Source organism: Trachemys scripta, chromosome 11 (genome assembly GCF_013100865.1).
Source record: "Trachemys scripta elegans isolate TJP31775 chromosome 11, CAS_Tse_1.0, whole genome shotgun sequence".
NCBI lineage: Eukaryota > Metazoa > Chordata > Testudines > Emydidae > Trachemys > Trachemys scripta.
The window spans coordinates 11,746,071-11,752,411 of record NC_048308.1 but is presented as its reverse complement, the minus strand read 5'-3'; the positions used below and the strand labels follow the sequence as shown (position 1 = coordinate 11,752,411).

The window sequence follows — 6,341 nt, the reverse complement described above, 5'->3', positions numbered from 1 at the left end:
ACCTGCAAGCCCCGCCTGCGCCCTGAGATCCCGCTCGCCGGCCGCTCCCCCGGGTGTCAGCAGAAGGATGCGGCCCCTGGAGACCAATGGGAGAGAGCAGGTGCCAATGAGCCGCAGGGTGAGGTGGCTCCTACCTTTGTCCCCGGGGCAGTGCGGGAAGGGAGGGAAAGGCAGGGGCTGGATGAAGGCAAATGTCACAAGTTCAAAACGCCCCTGTGCCAAGCAGGTGCCTTGTGCTACCCACCGGGGGGCGGGGGGGGGGGGGAACCTCCCTGATTAACCCTTTCGTTGCTGAACATCTTTGCTACCCCATCCACAATGTGCCGCCAAAGCACGGTTCTCGGTTACGTTCAACAACATCCAGGATTAAAGTCCACGTGTAACTCCGCCTCCCCGAGCCCCGTTATGTGCAGGCGCTGAAGCGATCACCCGAAATGGCATAGGCAGGACAAGAGGCGCTGTAAAGCCCAGGCAAAGGGCAGAAGATGGTGTTTGTAATAGCCTGGGACCAACAGGGCTGCAACCCCGCTGCAAAGTGTTTATAACACCCGTTCTTTGCATGCCTATAGCCTCTCATAGGCAGGGGGCACAAAGCCCTCTAGGAGAGCCATCCCTTAAGACAGGCCTTGTCTAAACAGGAAGGGTCTACCTCTATAGTTATACATGGATAGCTACATCCCTATAGCCCCCCATGCGTGGGGACATACTCCTGGAGAAGAGTGGCTTTTTTACCTTTAGCGTAAATCCCTTCCCAAGCAAGGTAAGCGAAACCAAGAAAAGCCACTATTATATTGGACTAAGACCACCCACTGGTATAACTGTTTAAATTCAGACCTTAAATTATGCCAGAAAACTTTTCCATGGAAACAACGCCTTAGTCTTGTAACCCCCACTATACAGTAGGTCAGCGTCATCTCCATTTTCTAGGTAGGGAAACTGAGGCACAGAACGATTCAGCGACTTGTTGAAGATTAGGCATGCTGAGGCAGTGGCAGAGCGCAAGAATCCAGACCAAGTCCCCAAGTCTGCCCGATAGACCACTCTGTTCCCCAATTTCACCCTGTCTGATTTTGCGTTTGCAGATGACTGAGCCGCCCAGATTTTAATGGACACTGCAACCCTAAGACCTCCATGGAGAAGTTCCTGTGAAGAATGCTGTGTTAGATTCTGTGATTCTCCTGTGGCAGCACTACCTGATGTGATATTCAGGATTTCTGCATGACAGTGGATGAATATGACAACAGACAGACTTCATAAGAGCTGCAGACTTAAACCGTGGGCTCAATAAGAAGCCAGTGGTAGGTTACATCTCTCCATGGCCAGACTGGAGGACTTGTTCACAGCTTTAATTCTGTCAAGAGCTCATGATCTGTTTCCTTTCTCACCCAGGTAAAAGGCAGTGTGGTGTCTGGGTTTGGAGGGCTGGGTTCAGCTGATAACATCTCTGTCTAGTCATCACTGCACACACACTGTTCCTATTCTTTGGGCTAAATAGGGGAACTGAAAGGGTTATTTGGGAATACAAAGCCATGTCCCACCTCCTGTGACTTTGCCTAAAATTGACACAGTTACCTCTCAAACCTCCTGCATCCACCTGTCTCCCCCTCGTGCTTTGTCATTCTCTTAATCCTGCAAGCTCTCTGCTTCATTCTCTCTCTCTTTCCCTCTCTTTCTCACATCTCCATGACTTTTTATATTTCCCAGTGTTCTGCCACAATCCTGTGATTCCCTGTAGTGCAGGGGACCGCAGGCTTGTTCACTATGTGACAGCATATGTTGCCTTTGCAGCAGTTTCCTGAGTCAGTGAGTGTCTGGCTCTGTGTGCTGAGGAGGGCTGCCACAATGACTCACAGAGGGAAGACAGGCTGCCAACATTTGACAGGCCTGTGGGTGGTCTGTGAGGTACACATCTGCTCAGCCAGCCCTGCTGTCAGTGTCACCAGTTCAAATGGCTGGTGCTTCCTTCAGGTGACCTGCGTCTGTTTGGGGTCACACAAACCAGGACAAACTCTAGACTTTGCAAAACTGACCAGGGGGTGTCCCTGACACATGGCCACCAGGGTCACATGGCCACCCTTTCATATACACAGGTGTGTAACACTGTTATTACTGTATTGTCAAGGCCCCATGAATGTTCTCAGTTCTGGGAATACATCTACACAGCACCTGGGAGGTGTAATTCCCAGCGGAGGTGGCCACACATGCCCTAGCTCTGCTTGAGCTAGCACCTAACAATAGCCGTGTGGCCACGGCAGCACAGGCAGTGACTCAGGCTAGCTGCCCAAGTATGTACCCAGGGGGTTGGGTGGGATTGTACTTGGGTGGCTAGTCCAAGCTGTTGCCTGTGCTGCGACAGCCACACGGCTATTCTTAGGCACTAGCTTGAGCAGAGCTAGGGTACGTATGAATTACACCTCCCTCCTAGCTACTAGTGTGTAGACATACTCCAACTCCCTCCTGCCCCTTGCCTTTCAGTCTCTTCACCTCAGCTTTACTCCATGCCTGCAGCTCAGATCTTTCTCCCCTCCCTCCTCTCACTTGCCCTGTCCCCTTCGTCCTTCTCCCTTCCCTTGTCTTTCCATTTAGTTTATCCCCTCCTAACTAACCCACATGCCCCAACAAATCGCGGACCTAAATATTTGCTGCCATCACATTGTTCACTCTGCTTGTGTGTTCCCTTTCCCCACCCTGTGTCTATCATGTGTATTAGACCCCCAAGGCCTTCAGGGCAGGGACTGTCTACTACTCTGTGTTTGCCCAGTTGCTAGCACAATGGGGCCCTGATTTGGGTTGATCCCCAGGCACTAAGATGATAAAAAAATAATAGCATTCTCTGTATCAAGCTGGATCTAAACTGTGCAACTGTTAGCAAACATTAATCTTTCATTATTCTTTTTATATGAAACTCTCATGATTACTTGACCAAAACCCCCAGAATCATTTGTCAGCCCAAAGGTTCTGGCTAAACTCTGAAGAGTGTTTTCTTTTGGATACATGAATGTCTTTGTCCTAGTAAGCCTGTCCGTTATTATCCACTCTGTACTCTGAACTTTAGCTAACCCTAGTGTGTTATGAATAAGCTGAACTTTAGCTGGATTATAGCATGTTATTAAATAATAGATTGCGTGTCTTTTGTACTCCAAATTCTTGACCCTTAGGGAAATGTCCAGATGTCCAGAAAGGAACTACTTATAACTGATATGGGGCAGGTGCTTTCTGTAACCAGTAAGATAATAATCTATTGAAGGATGCTTTTAGCTTATCAGTAATTATTCTACCAGATGATTTCTGTCATAGTGACTTGGTTATAGATATCTTTTGCAATTGATAAAATAGTGGATGGTTGAACTGATGTCTTTAGCTTATCAATTATGTAAAACAGATACCATGAAAAGAAGTCCTCAGTCAATAGTTCATGTTCTTGGTCTCTTTTCTGTGAACATACATAGTATATAAAGAAATGCCTGTTATAGATGTATGCTATAATGGACAAAATGGTGTAATTGAAAAGGGATGCTCATAAGTGCTCTGTAATTGATAAACTTAGTAATTGACAAAATAGGCTAGGAGATGTGCTCTGTAATCAATGTCTCAGCAAAACATTAAGGTATGGATTAATGTCTGAACATTAAGAGCTAACCGTGGTCCTAGCAGTGATACATTAATTACAAATATCATTGGCTTATTGATTCAAAATAAGATCAAACACGAGAGGACTTTTCTTTGTTCTGAACAATCTACAAGAGATGAGTTTCAGGGAGTTTGTCTGAAGTGAACTCAGGTAGGCGGCCTCACTTCTGTACTCTCAGATTTGTTATGTATGTTTCCTTTGCTATATTCTGTATAGTACTGCATTAAGTATTGCTGTATGGTCTGTCTTAACTAACTCCGTTGAAGTTTTATTTATTTGACACCATGACTTACATTGGAAAAGAATACAGAGGGCTAGACCCAACTTTCCTGATTCACCCAAGCAATTGTGGTGCTTTCAAAGGAACTACTCTCATGAGTCATGATTTGGGCCAGAATGTCCAGTGGAAATAGAGGGATGAAAGTGCAACATGTATTTTAATTTCCCTCAGATTAAGGAGAAACCTTTGTGCTGCCACTAGCCCGCATTGATGGCTGCAGGTTAGCATTGACGCTCAGAGATGCTTAATACAACCTGGAGACTAGATGAAAACTCCCACAAGGGTAGGAAGAGAAGAAACAGCTGCATAGCAAGTGTCATGTGTTGCTAGACTCTGCTGCCACTTTCACTCAGCTCCTCCCCCAACACATGCCCCACACTAGTAAAACCAGGATTTTGCCCCGAGGATGTTATCAGCAGATGGATGCATTTTACTAACGTAAGCGGTTAAAACTCAGTGGAATGTATCCGCAAACATGAGAAAGTGAACACTGGTTCAGTGTGGACCTGGGCTAGATGCAAATTTTAAACAAATAGTATTTAATGCAGTGGTACGGCTAGAGCAAGGGGTTCACTTTTGGAATATCCTGAGCACTCAATATTTCAACCTTAACTTTGCATTGAAGAAAGTTTATTTTTGTTTTATTTTTTTAAAGTGTGTTCTAATGAGAGAAAGAGAAATCTAGAGTTATTTGGCTTGGGTAGCTTTACTCTGACTTTATCAGCCATGCTTGTCAATTGTTTGATCAGGTCCTATTGCTTTCTTTTGCAGAGCTTTCAAGTTCTTTTAACAAGCAGGTTTTTGCAGAAAGTTCTCTACTTGGGGGTTCTCTCTCCTACCAAGATCACATGGAGGCATCCTTAACTGACCTTAAGTAAGTTCCTTGATGAATAAGAACCTATTCAGCCTAAGACCTTACAAGTCTGATAGCTTCAGCAACAATGTAAGAACAGCCTTAACACATGTGTACTTGAAATTAGAGCTGGTTAGAAAGCCAATATTTTTCCTGTAAGAAATTTTAAATTAAAAACAGTTTTGAATTGGCATTGTCAATAGTTTATTTTTAAAAACCAAGAAATCACAACAAATTACATTCAAAATGAACATTTTCATTTTGATACTTCCTGCGGAGGGGTGGGTGATATCAATATTTCCCATCAGAACTGATATGTCCCCTAGAAAATTTTCCGTTTTAATTAAATCATGTTTTGGGTAGGTAAATTTCTGCACTAAAAATTTTGACCAGCTGTACTTGAAATGTGATTTTAAATAAAACTGAAATGCACACTTCCTCCAGAGGCTCCCATAGGAGAGGGTGAAGGGGCATGAAGGATCAACAACTTGATTCTGCTCTAACAGTTAGACCTGATTTAAAATTATTATTAAACATTTATATTGTGGTAGTATCTAAAGGCTGCAATCAGTTAGATGCCCCATTGTGATAGGCACACTGCAAATATAGAATAAATGATAGCTCATGTCCCCAAGGAGCTTACAATCTAAAATGTCTGTAACTTTAAAACTACTGAATTGATTTTTGTTAGGTACTCAGGGGTTTGATTCGATTGGATGAAACCTTCGCAAAATATGGCATGGAAATCAGTGCAAAGAAAACCAAGCTGATGACAAACAAACATGATGGGATCAGCTCATATATCACTATCAGTGGACAAGAGCTGGAGACCGTGAAACAGTTCAAGTATTTGTGGGCAATCATCACTGATGAAGGATTCAAGGCAGAAATTCGGGCAAGAATTGAGCAAACAACAGCAGCAGTGGCAAAGCCTAAGCCAATTTGGAGGAATAAGAACATCTCCCTGGAATGCAAACTGAAACTGCTGCATGCACAGGTCATCTCCGTTTTTCTGTATGTGTGTGAGACATGGACCCTTACAGCAGAACTTGAATGGAAAATACAGGTAGTAGAGATGAGATACTTCCGTAAAAACCTGGGCATCTCCTACTTCGACCACATCACTAATGAAGAGGTCTGCAACATCATCACTCAATGCGCTGGGTCATATGAAGACCTCCTGACGACCGTGAAGAAGCGCAAGCTGATGTGGTACGGCCATGTAACAAGATCATCTGGCCTATCCAAGATCATCCTCCAAGGGACAGTACAGGGGAAGAGAAGAAGAGGTAGACAGAAGAAGAGATGGACTGACAACATAAAAGAATGGACAGGAATGGACTTTGCGGAGATTCAAGCACTGACACAAAATCGTCAGGGGTGGAGACAATTGGTTGATTGGTGCCCCAATGACCAATGCGGTTATGGGAGTAATGACTAGGGGGATCTATTTAAAAAAAAAAGTCTGAAGGTTTTAGCTTCACTCATTTTAGTCGGTTGGGTGCTCAGTTTCTGATTGAAACATATGGAGAAAGTGTTTTTCACACCTGAATGGTTCAAAAACTGTGTTTATCTGC

General features: G+C 44.3%; 1 long non-coding RNA gene across 1 annotated transcript; it reads left to right on the top strand.

The window, feature by feature from the left end:
• The first annotated feature begins 8 nt into the window (after positions 1-8).
• Positions 9-4,754, top strand: LOC117885107. The gene is made up of 3 exons (XR_004647719.1): positions 9-118; positions 1,083-1,389; positions 4,683-4,754. It is a non-coding gene; the product is annotated as an uncharacterized LOC117885107 (long non-coding RNA).
• Positions 4,755-6,341: the final 1,587 nt, after the last annotated feature.